This window comes from Poromitra crassiceps (genome assembly GCF_964638095.1).
Source record: "Poromitra crassiceps genome assembly, contig: HAP1_SCAFFOLD_127, whole genome shotgun sequence".
Lineage (NCBI taxonomy): Eukaryota > Metazoa > Chordata > Actinopteri > Beryciformes > Melamphaidae > Poromitra > Poromitra crassiceps.
In genome coordinates, this window is record NW_028152233.1 from 382,399 (window position 1) to 398,170 (window position 15,772).

The window sequence follows — 15,772 nt, forward strand, 5'->3', positions numbered from 1 at the left end:
GACACACGTCATTGGAACTCATTGTGGCGCTGCTGTATGTGCTTGGGACAACTAGTTATTTTTGGCTTAAATAAGTTTGGTTTGCTGTGGCTTCATATTTGGAGTTGTTTTGAGTTTGGAGGAGTATTGTGTCACGGGGTGACGTGTGTGGGTGTGGGTCATCTCTCCTTCCCTTCACTCTGTATGAATGCACCCATCCAATTCCGTCCCTCACCTGGTGATTAGTGTAAATGTTTCCACCTGGGGTGATTGGCGCACCTGGGGTGAGCTGTGGGTTTTCCTGGCCACACAAGCTGCCATATATACAGGTGGAGAGTGGAGAGAAGGCAGAGCAAACCGGCAGAGCAAACGGACACGAGCAAGTGACAGATGGGCTTGGACGGCACAGCGGACCGGATTGAGGAAAAGAGAGAGGACGCCCTGTGGAAATGGTAGAGGGGTGAAGTACGCTTCACTCCTCTCTGAGCTAAGTACCTCTCTATAAATCTACAAGTTGACACACGTCATTGGAACTCATTGTGGCGCTGCTGTATGTGCTTGGGACAACTAGTTATTTTTGGCTTAAATAAGTTTGGTTTGCTGTGGCTTCATATTTGGAGTTGTTTTGAGTTTGGAGGAGTATTGTGTCACGGGGTGACGGGTGTGGGTCATCTCTCCTTCCCTTCACTCTGTATGAATGCACCCATCCAATTCCGTCCCTCACCTGGTGATTAGTGTAAATGTTTCCACCTGGGGTGATTGGCGCACCTGGGGTGAGCTGTGGGTCTTCCTGGCCACACAAGCTGCCATATATACAGGTGGAGAGTGGAGAGAAGGCAGAGCAAACCGGCAGAGCAAACCGGCAGAGCAAACGGACACGAGCAAGTGACAGATGGGCTTGGACGGCACAGCGGACCGGATTGAGGAAAAGAGAGAGGACGCCCTGTGGAAATGGTAGAGGGGTGAAGTACGCTTCACTCCTCTCTGAGCTAAGTACCTCTCTATGAATCTACAAGTTGACACACGTCATTGGAACTCATTGTGGCGCTGCTGTATGTGCTTGGGACAACTAGTTATTTTTGGCTTAAATAAGTTTGGTTTGCTGTGGCTTCATATTTGGAGTTGTTTTGAGTTTGGAGGAGTATTGTGTCACGGGGTGACGGGTGTGGGTCATCTCTCCTTCCCTTCACTCTGTATGAATGCACCCATCCAATTCCGTCCCTCACCTGGTGATTAGTGTAAATGTTTCCACCTGGGGTGATTGGCGCACCTGGGGTGAGCTGTGGGTTTTCCTGGCCACACAAGCTGCCATATATACAGGTGGAGAGTGGAGAGAAGGCAGAGCAAACCGGCAGAGCAAACCGGCACGAGCAAGTGACAGATGGGCTTGGACGGGACGGAGACAGGACAGCCAGGGCCATGAGTGGTACGAGAGCTGGTGACGAGGCGGTGCATGGGACAGCACGGCGGACCGGATTGAGGAAAAGAGAGAGGACGCCCTGTGGAAATGGTAGAGGGGTGAAGTACGCTTCACTCCTCTCTGAGCTAAGTACCTCTCTATAAATCTACAAGTTGACACGGTTGACACACGTCATTGGAACTCATTGTGGTGTCTCTGGTGTCTCTTGACACCAGAGAGGCTGAATACCGCACTGAGTCAATGCGGTCTTAGCCTCTCTGGTGTCAACACTCTGTCTGATTTGGGATTTTTTTTTTTTTTTTCCAAAATCAGACTTGACACCAGAGAGGCTGAATACCGCACTGAGTCAATGCGGTCTTAGCCTCTCTGGTGTCAACACTCTGTCTGATTTTGGATTATTATTATTTTTTTCCAAAATCAGACTTGACACCAGAGAGGCTGAATACCGCACTGAGTCAATGCGGTCTTAGCCTCTCTGGTGTCAATGTCACGGGGTGACTGTGTGTGGGTGTGGGTCATCTCTCCTTCACTGCACTCTGTATGAATGCACCCATCCAATTCCCTCCCTCACCTGGTGATTAGTGTGAATGTTTCCACCTGGGGTGATTGGCGCACCTGGGGTGAGCTGTGGGTTTTCCTGGCCACACAAGCTGCCATATATACAGGTGGAGAGTGGAGAGAAGGGAGAGCAAACCGGCAGAGCACACCGGCAGAGCAAACGGACACGAGCAAGTGACAGATGGGCTTGGACGGCACAGCGGACCGGATTGAGGAAAAGAGAGAGGACGCCCTGTGGAAATGGTAGAGGGGTGAAGTACGCTTCACTCCTCTCCGAGCTAAGTACCTCTCTATAAATCTACAAGTTGACACACGTCATTGGAACTCATTGTGGCGCTGCTGTATGTGCTTGGGACAACTAGTTATTTTTGGCTTAAATAAGTTTGGTTTGCTGTGGCTTCATATTTGGAGTTGTTTTGAGTTTGGAGGAGTATTGTGTCACGGGGTGACGTGTGTGGGTGTGGGTCATCTCTCCTTCCCTTCACTCTGTATGAATGCACCCATCCAATTCCGTCCCTCACCTGGTGATTAGTGTAAATGTTTCCACCTGGGGTGATTGGCGCACCTGGGGTGAGCTGTGGGTTTTCCTGGCCACACAAGCTGCCATATATACAGGTGGAGAGTAGAGAGAAGGCAGAGCAAACCGGCAGAGCAAACGGACACGAGCAAGTGACAGATGGGCTTGGACGGCACAGCGGACCGGATTGAGGAAAAGAGAGAGGACGCCCTGTGGAAATGGTAGAGGGGTGAAGTACGCTTCACTCCTCTCTGAGCTAAGTACCTCTCTATAAATCTACAAGTTGACACACGTCATTGGAACTCATTGTGGCGGTGCTGTATGTGCTTGGGACAACTAGTTATTTTTGGCTTAAATAAGTTTGGTTTGCTGTGGCTTCATATTTGGAGTTGTTTTGAGTTTGGAGGAGTATTGTGTCACGGGGTGACGTGTGTGGGTGTGGGTCATCTCTCCTTCCCTTCACTCTGTATGAATGCACCCATCCAATTCCGTCCCTCACCTGGTGATTAGTGTAAATGTTTCCACCTGGGGTGATTGGCGCACCTGGGGTGAGCTGTGGGTTTTCCTGGCCACACAAGCTGCCATATATACAGGTGGAGAGTGGAGAGAAGGCAGAGCAAACCGGCAGAGCAAACGGACACGAGCAAGTGACAGATGGGCTTGGACGGCACAGCGGACCGGATTGAGGAAAAGAGAGAGGACGCCCTGTGGAAATGGTAGAGGGGTGAAGTACGCTTCACTCCTCTCTGAGCTAAGTACCTCTCTATAAATCTACAAGTTGACACACGTCATTGGAACTCATTGTGGCGCTGCTGTATGTGCTTGGGACAACTAGTTATTTTTGGCTTAAATAAGTTTGGTTTGCTGTGGCTTCATATTTGGAGTTGTTTTGAGTTTGGAGGAGTATTGTGTCACGGGGTGACGGGTGTGGGTCATCTCTCCTTCCCTTCACTCTGTATGAATGCACCCATCCAATTCCGTCCCTCACCTGGTGATTAGTGTAAATGTTTCCACCTGGGGTGATTGGCGCACCTGGGGTGAGCTGTGGGTCTTCCTGGCCACACAAGCTGCCATATATACAGGTGGAGAGTGGAGAGAAGGCAGAGCAAACCGGCAGAGCAAACGGACACGAGCAAGTGACAGATGGGCTTGGACGGCACAGCGGACCGGATTGAGGAAAAGAGAGAGGACGCCCTGTGGAAATGGTAGAGGGGTGAAGTACGCTTCACTCCTCTCTGAGCTAAGTACCTCTCTATAAATCTACAAGTTGACACACGTCATTGGAACTCATTGTGGCGCTGCTGTATGTGCTTGGGACAACTAGTTATTTTTGGCTTAAATAAGTTTGGTTTGCTGTGGCTTCATATTTGGAGTTGTTTTGAGTTTGGAGGAGTATTGTGTCACGGGGTGACGGGTGTGGGTCATCTCTCCTTCCCTTCACTCTGTATGAATGCACCCATCCAATTCCGTCCCTCACCTGGTGATTAGTGTAAATGTTTCCACCTGGGGTGATTGGCGCACCTGGGGTGAGCTGTGGGTCTTCCTGGCCACACAAGCTGCCATATATACAGGTGGAGAGTGGAGAGAAGGCAGAGCAAACCGGCAGAGCAAACCGGCAGAGCAAACCGGCAGAGCAAACGGACACGAGCAAGTGACAGATGGGCTTGGACGGCACAGCGGACCGGATTGAGGAAAAGAGAGAGGACGCCCTGTGGAAATGGTAGAGGGGTGAAGTACGCTTCACTCCTCTCTGAGCTAAGTACCTCTCTATGAATCTACAAGTTGACACACGTCATTGGAACTCATTGTGGCGCTGCTGTATGTGCTTGGGACAACTAGTTATTTTTGGCTTAAATAAGTTTGGTTTGCTGTGGCTTCATATTTGGAGTTGTTTTGAGTTTGGAGGAGTATTGTGTCACGGGGTGACGGGTGTGGGTCATCTCTCCTTCCCTTCACTCTGTATGAATGCACCCATCCAATTCCGTCCCTCACCTGGTGATTAGTGTAAATGTTTCCACCTGGGGTGATTGGCGCACCTGGGGTGAGCTGTGGGTCTTCCTGGCCACACAAGCTGCCATATATACAGGTGGAGAGTGGAGAGAAGGCAGAGCAAACCGGCAGAGCAAACCGGCAGAGCAAACGGACACGAGCAAGTGACAGATGGGCTTGGACGGCACAGCGGACCGGATTGAGGAAAAGAGAGAGGACGCCCTGTGGAAATGGTAGAGGGGTGAAGTACGCTTCACTCCTCTCTGAGCTAAGTACCTCTCTATGAATCTACAAGTTGACACACGTCATTGGAACTCATTGTGGCGCTGCTGTATGTGCTTGGGACAACTAGTTATTTTTGGCTTAAATAAGTTTGGTTTGCTGTGGCTTCATATTTGGAGTTGTTTTGAGTTTGGAGGAGTATTGTGTCACGGGGTGACGGGTGTGGGTCATCTCTCCTTCCCTTCACTCTGTATGAATGCACCCATCCAATTCCATCCCTCACCTGGTGATTAGTGTAAATGTTTCCACCTGGGGTGATTGGCGCACCTGGGGTGAGCTGTGGGTTTTCCTGGCCACACAAGCTGCCATATATACAGGTGGAGAGTGGAGAGAAGGCAGAGCAAACCGGCAGAGCAAACCGGCACGAGCAAGTGACAGATGGGCTTGGACGGGACGGAGACAGGACAGCCAGGGCCATGAGTGGTACGAGAGCTGGTGACGAGGCGGTGCGTGGGACAGCACGGCGGACCGGATTGAGGAAAAGAGAGAGGACGCCCTGTGGAAATGGTAGAGGGGTGAAGTACGCTTCACTCCTCTCTGAGCTAAGTACCTCTCTATAAATCTACAAGTTGACACGGTTGACACACGTCATTGGAACTCATTGTGGTGTCTCTGGTGTCTCTTGACACCAGAGAGGCTGAATACCGCACTGAGTCAATGCGGTCTTAGCCTCTCTGGTGTCAACACTCTGTCTGATTTGGGATTTTTTTTTTTTTTTTCCAAAATCAGACTTGACACCAGAGAGGCTGAATACCGCACTGAGTCAATGCGGTCTTAGCCTCTCTGGTGTCAACACTCTGTCTGATTTTGGATTATTATTATTTTTTTCCAAAATCAGACTTGACACCAGAGAGGCTGAATACCGCACTGAGTCAATGCGGTCTTAGCCTCTCTGGTGTCAATGTCACGGGGTGACTGTGTGTGGGTGTGGGTCATCTCTCCTTCACTGCACTCTGTATGAATGCACCCATCCAATTCCCTCCCTCACCTGGTGATTAGTGTGAATGTTTCCACCTGGGGTGATTGGCGCACCTGGGGTGAGCTGTGGGTTTTCCTGGCCACACAAGCTGCCATATATACAGGTGGAGAGTGGAGAGAAGGGAGAGCAAACCGGCAGAGCACACCGGCAGAGCAAACGGACACGAGCAAGTGACAGATGGGCTTGGACGGCACAGCGGACCGGATTGAGGAAAAGAGAGAGGACGCCCTGTGGAAATGGTAGAGGGGTGAAGTACGCTTCACTCCTCTCCGAGCTAAGTACCTCTCTATAAATCTACAAGTTGACACACGTCATTGGAACTCATTGTGGCGCTGCTGTATGTGCTTGGGACAACTAGTTATTTTTGGCTTAAATAAGTTTGGTTTGCTGTGGCTTCATATTTGGAGTTGTTTTGAGTTTGGAGGAGTATTGTGTCACGGGGTGACGTGTGTGGGTGTGGGTCATCTCTCCTTCCCTTCACTCTGTATGAATGCACCCATCCAATTCCGTCCCTCACCTGGTGATTAGTGTAAATGTTTCCACCTGGGGTGATTGGCGCACCTGGGGTGAGCTGTGGGTTTTCCTGGCCACACAAGCTGCCATATATACAGGTGGAGAGTAGAGAGAAGGCAGAGCAAACCGGCAGAGCAAACGGACACGAGCAAGTGACAGATGGGCTTGGACGGCACAGCGGACCGGATTGAGGAAAAGAGAGAGGACGCCCTGTGGAAATGGTAGAGGGGTGAAGTACGCTTCACTCCTCTCTGAGCTAAGTACCTCTCTATAAATCTACAAGTTGACACACGTCATTGGAACTCATTGTGGCGGTGCTGTATGTGCTTGGGACAACTAGTTATTTTTGGCTTAAATAAGTTTGGTTTGCTGTGGCTTCATATTTGGAGTTGTTTTGAGTTTGGAGGAGTATTGTGTCACGGGGTGACGTGTGTGGGTGTGGGTCATCTCTCCTTCCCTTCACTCTGTATGAATGCACCCATCCAATTCCGTCCCTCACCTGGTGATTAGTGTAAATGTTTCCACCTGGGGTGATTGGCGCACCTGGGGTGAGCTGTGGGTTTTCCTGGCCACACAAGCTGCCATATATACAGGTGGAGAGTGGAGAGAAGGCAGAGCAAACCGGCAGAGCAAACGGACACGAGCAAGTGACAGATGGGCTTGGACGGCACAGCGGACCGGATTGAGGAAAAGAGAGAGGACGCCCTGTGGAAATGGTAGAGGGGTGAAGTACGCTTCACTCCTCTCTGAGCTAAGTACCTCTCTATAAATCTACAAGTTGACACACGTCATTGGAACTCATTGTGGCGCTGCTGTATGTGCTTGGGACAACTAGTTATTTTTGGCTTAAATAAGTTTGGTTTGCTGTGGCTTCATATTTGGAGTTGTTTTGAGTTTGGAGGAGTATTGTGTCACGGGGTGACGGGTGTGGGTCATCTCTCCTTCCCTTCACTCTGTATGAATGCACCCATCCAATTCCGTCCCGCACCTGGTGATTAGTGTAAATGTTTCCACCTGGGGTGATTGGCGCACCTGGGGTGAGCTGTGGGTCTTCCTGGCCACACAAGCTGCCATATATACAGGTGGAGAGTGGAGAGAAGGCAGAGCAAACCGGCAGAGCAAACCGGCAGAGCAAACGGACACGAGCAAGTGACAGATGGGCTTGGACGGCACAGCGGACCGGATTGAGGAAAAGAGAGAGGACGCCCTGTGGAAATGGTAGAGGGGTGAAGTACGCTTCACTCCTCTCTGAGCTAAGTACCTCTCTATGAATCTACAAGTTGACACACGTCATTGGAACTCATTGTGGCGCTGCTGTATGTGCTTGGGACAACTAGTTATTTTTGGCTTAAATAAGTTTGGTTTGCTGTGGCTTCATATTTGGAGTTGTTTTGAGTTTGGAGGAGTATTGTGTCACGGGGTGACGGGTGTGGGTCATCTCTCCTTCCCTTCACTCTGTATGAATGCACCCATCCAATTCCGTCCCTCACCTGGTGATTAGTGTAAATGTTTCCACCTGGGGTGATTGGCGCACCTGGGGTGAGCTGTGGGTTTTCCTGGCCACACAAGCTGCCATATATACAGGTGGAGAGTGGAGAGAAGGCAGAGCAAACCGGCAGAGCAAACCGGCACGAGCAAGTGACAGATGGGCTTGGACGGGACGGAGACAGGACAGCCAGGGCCATGAGTGGTACGAGAGCTGGTGACGAGGCGGTGCGTGGGACAGCACGGCGGACCGGATTGAGGAAAAGAGAGAGGACGCCCTGTGGAAATGGTAGAGGGGTGAAGTACGCTTCACTCCTCTCTGAGCTAAGTACCTCTCTATAAATCTACAAGTTGACACGGTTGACACACGTCATTGGAACTCATTGTGGTGTCTCTGGTGTCTCTTGACACCAGAGAGGCTGAATACCGCACTGAGTCAATGCGGTCTTAGCCTCTCTGGTGTCAACACTCTGTCTGATTTGGGATTTTTTTTTTTTTTTTCCAAAATCAGACTTGACACCAGAGAGGCTGAATACCGCACTGAGTCAATGCGGTCTTAGCCTCTCTGGTGTCAACACTCTGTCTGATTTTGGATTATTATTATTTTTTTCCAAAATCAGACTTGACACCAGAGAGGCTGAATACCGCACTGAGTCAATGCGGTCTTAGCCTCTCTGGTGTCAATGTCACGGGGTGACTGTGTGTGGGTGTGGGTCATCTCTCCTTCACTGCACTCTGTATGAATGCACCCATCCAATTCCCTCCCTCACCTGGTGATTAGTGTGAATGTTTCCACCTGGGGTGATTGGCGCACCTGGGGTGAGCTGTGGGTTTTCCTGGCCACACAAGCTGCCATATATACAGGTGGAGAGTGGAGAGAAGGGAGAGCAAACCGGCAGAGCACACCGGCAGAGCAAACGGACACGAGCAAGTGACAGATGGGCTTGGACGGCACAGCGGACCGGATTGAGGAAAAGAGAGAGGACGCCCTGTGGAAATGGTAGAGGGGTGAAGTACGCTTCACTCCTCTCTGAGCTAAGTACCTCTCTATAAATCTACAAGTTGACACACGTCATTGGAACTCATTGTGGCGCTGCTGTATGTGCTTGGGACAACTAGTTATTTTTGGCTTAAATAAGTTTGGTTTGCTGTGGCTTCATATTTGGAGTTGTTTTGAGTTTGGAGGAGTATTGTGTCACGGGGTGACGTGTGTGGGTGTGGGTCATCTCTCCTTCCCTTCACTCTGTATGAATGCACCCATCCAATTCCGTCCCTCACCTGGTGATTAGTGTAAATGTTTCCACCTGGGGTGATTGGCGCACCTGGGGTGAGCTGTGGGTTTTCCTGGCCACACAAGCTGCCATATATACAGGTGGAGAGTGGAGAGAAGGCAGAGCAAACCGGCAGAGCAAACGGACACGAGCAAGTGACAGATGGGCTTGGACGGCACAGCGGACCGGATTGAGGAAAAGAGAGAGGACGCCCTGTGGAAATGGTAGAGGGGTGAAGTACGCTTCACTCCTCTCTGAGCTAAGTACCTCTCTATAAATCTACAAGTTGACACACGTCATTGGAACTCATTGTGGCGCTGCTGTATGTGCTTGGGACAACTAGTTATTTTTGGCTTAAATAAGTTTGGTTTGCTGTGGCTTCATATTTGGAGTTGTTTTGAGTTTGGAGGAGTATTGTGTCACGGGGTGACGTGTGTGGGTGTGGGTCATCTCTCCTTCCCTTCACTCTGTATGAATGCACCCATCCAATTCCGTCCCTCACCTGGTGATTAGTGTAAATGTTTCCACCTGGGGTGATTGGCGCACCTGGGGTGAGCTGTGGGTCTTCCTGGCCACACAAGCTGCCATATATACAGGTGGAGAGTGGAGAGAAGGCAGAGCAAACCGGCAGAGCAAACCGGCAGAGCAAACGGACACGAGCAAGTGACAGATGGGCTTGGACGGCACAGCGGACCGGATTGAGGAAAAGAGAGAGGACGCCCTGTGGAAATGGTAGAGGGGTGAAGTACGCTTCACTCCTCTCTGAGCTAAGTACCTCTCTATGAATCTACAAGTTGACACACGTCATTGGAACTCATTGTGGCGCTGCTGTATGTGCTTGGGACAACTAGTTATTTTTGGCTTAAATAAGTTTGGTTTGCTGTGGCTTCATATTTGGAGTTGTTTTGAGTTTGGAGGAGTATTGTGTCACGGGGTGACGTGTGTGGGTGTGGGTCATCTCTCCTTCCCTTCACTCTGTATGAATGCACCCATCCAATTCCGTCCCTCACCTGGTGATTAGTGTAAATGTTTCCACCTGGGGTGATTGGCGCACCTGGGGTGAGCTGTGGGTCTTCCTGGCCACACAAGCTGCCATATATACAGGTGGAGAGTGGAGAGAAGGCAGAGCAAACCGGCAGAGCAAACCGGCAGAGCAAACGGACACGAGCAAGTGACAGATGGGCTTGGACGGCACAGCGGACCGGATTGAGGAAAAGAGAGAGGACGCCCTGTGGAAATGGTAGAGGGGTGAAGTACGCTTCACTCCTCTCTGAGCTAAGTACCTCTCTATGAATCTACAAGTTGACACACGTCATTGGAACTCATTGTGGCGCTGCTGTATGTGCTTGGGACAACTAGTTATTTTTGGCTTAAATAAGTTTGGTTTGCTGTGGCTTCATATTTGGAGTTGTTTTGAGTTTGGAGGAGTATTGTGTCACGGGGTGACGGGTGTGGGTCATCTCTCCTTCCCTTCACTCTGTATGAATGCACCCATCCAATTCCGTCCCTCACCTGGTGATTAGTGTAAATGTTTCCACCTGGGGTGATTGGCGCACCTGGGGTGAGCTGTGGGTTTTCCTGGCCACACAAGCTGCCATATATACAGGTGGAGAGTGGAGAGAAGGCAGAGCAAACCGGCAGAGCAAACCGGCACGAGCAAGTGACAGATGGGCTTGGACGGGACGGAGACAGGACAGCCAGGGCCATGAGTGGTACGAGAGCTGGTGACGAGGCGGTGCGTGGGACAGCACGGCGGACCGGATTGAGGAAAAGAGAGAGGACGCCCTGTGGAAATGGTAGAGGGGTGAAGTACGCTTCACTCCTCTCTGAGCTAAGTACCTCTCTATAAATCTACAAGTTGACACGGTTGACACACGTCATTGGAACTCATTGTGGTGTCTCTGGTGTCTCTTGACACCAGAGAGGCTGAATACCGCACTGAGTCAATGCGGTCTTAGCCTCTCTGGTGTCAACACTCTGTCTGATTTGGGATTTTTTTTTTTTTTTCCAAAATCAGACTTGACACCAGAGAGGCTGAATACCGCACTGAGTCAATGCGGTCTTAGCCTCTCTGGTGTCAACACTCTGTCTGATTTTGGATTATTATTATTTTTTTCCAAAATCAGACTTGACACCAGAGAGGCTGAATACCGCACTGAGTCAATGCGGTCTTAGCCTCTCTGGTGTCAATGTCACGGGGTGACTGTGTGTGGGTGTGGGTCATCTCTCCTTCACTGCACTCTGTATGAATGCACCCATCCAATTCCCTCCCTCACCTGGTGATTAGTGTGAATGTTTCCACCTGGGGTGATTGGCGCACCTGGGGTGAGCTGTGGGTTTTCCTGGCCACACAAGCTGCCATATATACAGGTGGAGAGTGGAGAGAAGGGAGAGCAAACCGGCAGAGCACACCGGCAGAGCAAACGGACACGAGCAAGTGACAGATGGGCTTGGACGGCACAGCGGACCGGATTGAGGAAAAGAGAGAGGACGCCCTGTGGAAATGGTAGAGGGGTGAAGTACGCTTCACTCCTCTCTGAGCTAAGTACCTCTCTATAAATCTACAAGTTGACACACGTCATTGGAACTCATTGTGGCGCTGCTGTATGTGCTTGGGACAACTAGTTATTTTTGGCTTAAATAAGTTTGGTTTGCTGTGGCTTCATATTTGGAGTTGTTTTGAGTTTGGAGGAGTATTGTGTCACGGGGTGACGTGTGTGGGTGTGGGTCATCTCTCCTTCCCTTCACTCTGTATGAATGCACCCATCCAATTCCGTCCCTCACCTGGTGATTAGTGTAAATGTTTCCACCTGGGGTGATTGGCGCACCTGGGGTGAGCTGTGGGTTTTCCTGGCCACACAAGCTGCCATATATACAGGTGGAGAGTGGAGAGAAGGCAGAGCAAACCGGCAGAGCAAACGGACACGAGCAAGTGACAGATGGGCTTGGACGGCACAGCGGACCGGATTGAGGAAAAGAGAGAGGACGCCCTGTGGAAATGGTAGAGGGGTGAAGTACGCTTCACTCCTCTCTGAGCTAAGTACCTCTCTATAAATCTACAAGTTGACACACGTCATTGGAACTCATTGTGGCGCTGCTGTATGTGCTTGGGACAACTAGTTATTTTTGGCTTAAATAAGTTTGGTTTGCTGTGGCTTCATATTTGGAGTTGTTTTGAGTTTGGAGGAGTATTGTGTCACGGGGTGACGTGTGTGGGTGTGGGTCATCTCTCCTTCCCTTCACTCTGTATGAATGCACCCATCCAATTCCGTCCCGCACCTGGTGATTAGTGTAAATGTTTCCACCTGGGGTGATTGGCGCACCTGGGGTGAGCTGTGGGTCTTCCTGGCCACACAAGCTGCCATATATACAGGTGGAGAGTGGAGAGAAGGCAGAGCAAACCGGCAGAGCAAACCGGCAGAGCAAACGGACACGAGCAAGTGACAGATGGGCTTGGACGGCACAGCGGACCGGATTGAGGAAAAGAGAGAGGACGCCCTGTGGAAATGGTAGAGGGGTGAAGTACGCTTCACTCCTCTCTGAGCTAAGTACCTCTCTATGAATCTACAAGTTGACACACGTCATTGGAACTCATTGTGGCGCTGCTGTATGTGCTTGGGACAACTAGTTATTTTTGGCTTAAATAAGTTTGGTTTGCTGTGGCTTCATATTTGGAGTTGTTTTGAGTTTGGAGGAGTATTGTGTCACGGGGTGACGTGTGTGGGTGTGGGTCATCTCTCCTTCCCTTCACTCTGTATGAATGCACCCATCCAATTCCGTCCCTCACCTGGTGATTAGTGTAAATGTTTCCACCTGGGGTGATTGGCGCACCTGGGGTGAGCTGTGGGTCTTCCTGGCCACACAAGCTGCCATATATACAGGTGGAGAGTGGAGAGAAGGCAGAGCAAACCGGCAGAGCAAACCGGCAGAGCAAACGGACACGAGCAAGTGACAGATGGGCTTGGACGGCACAGCGGACCGGATTGAGGAAAAGAGAGAGGACGCCCTGTGGAAATGGTAGAGGGGTGAAGTACGCTTCACTCCTCTCTGAGCTAAGTACCTCTCTATGAATCTACAAGTTGACACACGTCATTGGAACTCATTGTGGCGCTGCTGTATGTGCTTGGGACAACTAGTTATTTTTGGCTTAAATAAGTTTGGTTTGCTGTGGCTTCATATTTGGAGTTGTTTTGAGTTTGGAGGAGTATTGTGTCACGGGGTGACGGGTGTGGGTCATCTCTCCTTCCCTTCACTCTGTATGAATGCACCCATCCAATTCCGTCCCTCACCTGGTGATTAGTGTAAATGTTTCCACCTGGGGTGATTGGCGCACCTGGGGTGAGCTGTGGGTTTTCCTGGCCACACAAGCTGCCATATATACAGGTGGAGAGTGGAGAGAAGGCAGAGCAAACCGGCAGAGCAAACCGGCACGAGCAAGTGACAGATGGGCTTGGACGGGACGGAGACAGGACAGCCAGGGCCATGAGTGGTACGAGAGCTGGTGACGAGGCGGTGCGTGGGACAGCACGGCGGACCGGATTGAGGAAAAGAGAGAGGACGCCCTGTGGAAATGGTAGAGGGGTGAAGTACGCTTCACTCCTCTCTGAGCTAAGTACCTCTCTATAAATCTACAAGTTGACACGGTTGACACACGTCATTGGAACTCATTGTGGTGTCTCTGGTGTCTCTTGACACCAGAGAGGCTGAATACCGCACTGAGTCAATGCGGTCTTAGCCTCTCTGGTGTCAACACTCTGTCTGATTTGGGATTTTTTTTTTTTTTTTCCAAAATCAGACTTGACACCAGAGAGGCTGAATACCGCACTGAGTCAATGCGGTCTTAGCCTCTCTGGTGTCAACACTCTGTCTGATTTTGGATTATTATTATTTTTTTCCAAAATCAGACTTGACACCAGAGAGGCTGAATACCGCACTGAGTCAATGCGGTCTTAGCCTCTCTGGTGTCAATGTCACGGGGTGACTGTGTGTGGGTGTGGGTCATCTCTCCTTCACTGCACTCTGTATGAATGCACCCATCCAATTCCCTCCCTCACCTGGTGATTAGTGTGAATGTTTCCACCTGGGGTGATTGGCGCACCTGGGGTGAGCTGTGGGTTTTCCTGGCCACACAAGCTGCCATATATACAGGTGGAGAGTGGAGAGAAGGGAGAGCAAACCGGCAGAGCACACCGGCAGAGCAAACGGACACGAGCAAGTGACAGATGGGCTTGGACGGCACAGCGGACCGGATTGAGGAAAAGAGAGAGGACGCCCTGTGGAAATGGTAGAGGGGTGAAGTACGCTTCACTCCTCTCTGAGCTAAGTACCTCTCTATAAATCTACAAGTTGACACACGTCATTGGAACTCATTGTGGCGCTGCTGTATGTGCTTGGGACAACTAGTTATTTTTGGCTTAAATAAGTTTGGTTTGCTGTGGCTTCATATTTGGAGTTGTTTTGAGTTTGGAGGAGTATTGTGTCACGGGGTGACGTGTGTGGGTGTGGGTCATCTCTCCTTCCCTTCACTCTGTATGAATGCACCCATCCAATTCCGTCCCTCACCTGGTGATTAGTGTAAATGTTTCCACCTGGGGTGATTGGCGCACCTGGGGTGAGCTGTGGGTTTTCCTGGCCACACAAGCTGCCATATATACAGGTGGAGAGTGGAGAGAAGGCAGAGCAAACCGGCAGAGCAAACGGACACGAGCAAGTGACAGATGGGCTTGGACGGCACAGCGGACCGGATTGAGGAAAAGAGAGAGGACGCCCTGTGGAAATGGTAGAGGGGTGAAGTACGCTTCACTCCTCTCTGAGCTAAGTACCTCTCTATAAATCTACAAGTTGACACACGTCATTGGAACTCATTGTGGCGCTGCTGTATGTGCTTGGGACAACTAGTTATTTTTGGCTTAAATAAGTTTGGTTTGCTGTGGCTTCATATTTGGAGTTGTTTTGAGTTTGGAGGAGTATTGTGTCACGGGGTGACGTGTGTGGGTGTGGGTCATCTCTCCTTCCCTTCACTCTGTATGAATGCACCCATCCAATTCCGTCCCTCACCTGGTGATTAGTGTAAATGTTTCCACCTGGGGTGATTGGCGCACCTGGGGTGAGCTGTGGGTCTTCCTGGCCACACAAGCTGCCATATATACAGGTGGAGAGTGGAGAGAAGGCAGAGCAAACCGGCAGAGCAAACCGGCAGAGCAAACGGACACGAGCAAGTGACAGATGGGCTTGGACGGCACAGCGGACCGGATTGAGGAAAAGAGAGAGGACGCCCTGTGGAAATGGTAGAGGGGTGAAGTACGCTTCACTCCTCTCTGAGCTAAGTACCTCTCTATGAATCTACAAGTTGACACACGTCATTGGAACTCATTGTGGCGCTGCTGTATGTGCTTGGGACAACTAGTTATTTTTGGCTTAAATAAGTTTGGTTTGCTGTGGCTTCATATTTGGAGTTGTTTTGAGTTTGGAGGAGTATTGTGTCACGGGGTGACGGGTGTGGGTCATCTCTCCTTCCCTTCACTCTGTATGAATGCACCCATCCAATTCCGTCCCTCACCTGGTGATTAGTGTAAATGTTTCCACCTGGGGTGATTGGCGCACCTGGGGTGAGCTGTGGGTTTTCCTGGCCACACAAGCTGCCATATATACAGGTGGAGAGTGGAGAGAAGGCAGAGCAAACCGGCAGAGCAAACCGGCACGAGCAAGTGACAGATGGGCTTGGACGGGACGGAGACAGGACAGCCAGGGCCATGAGTGGTACGAGAGCTGGTGACGAG